Raw genomic sequence first — 228 nt, 5'->3', positions numbered from 1 at the left:
CTCCGCTTTGCCAGGGGCACCATCCCAGCCATTGTCCATCCAACTCTAATTCGTCCATCGCCTAACAGTCTATTGGCACAAGCTAGGGGGCATTGCACCCATACTGCGTTGAGGCCTCCCCTCCCAGGCCTGAGGGGGCCGACCCTAACCTAACCCTAACGTCTGCCAGCTGCGCTTGGCCATTTCTCGCCACCGCTTCAGCCACTTCATCAGTGGTGACGAACTGGT

This window comes from Trachymyrmex cornetzi, unplaced genomic scaffold, assembly GCF_001594075.2.
Source record: "Trachymyrmex cornetzi isolate Tcor2-1 unplaced genomic scaffold, Tcor1.1 scaffold551, whole genome shotgun sequence".
NCBI lineage: Eukaryota > Metazoa > Arthropoda > Insecta > Hymenoptera > Formicidae > Trachymyrmex > Trachymyrmex cornetzi.
Note: the sequence above shows the minus strand (reverse complement) of the source record.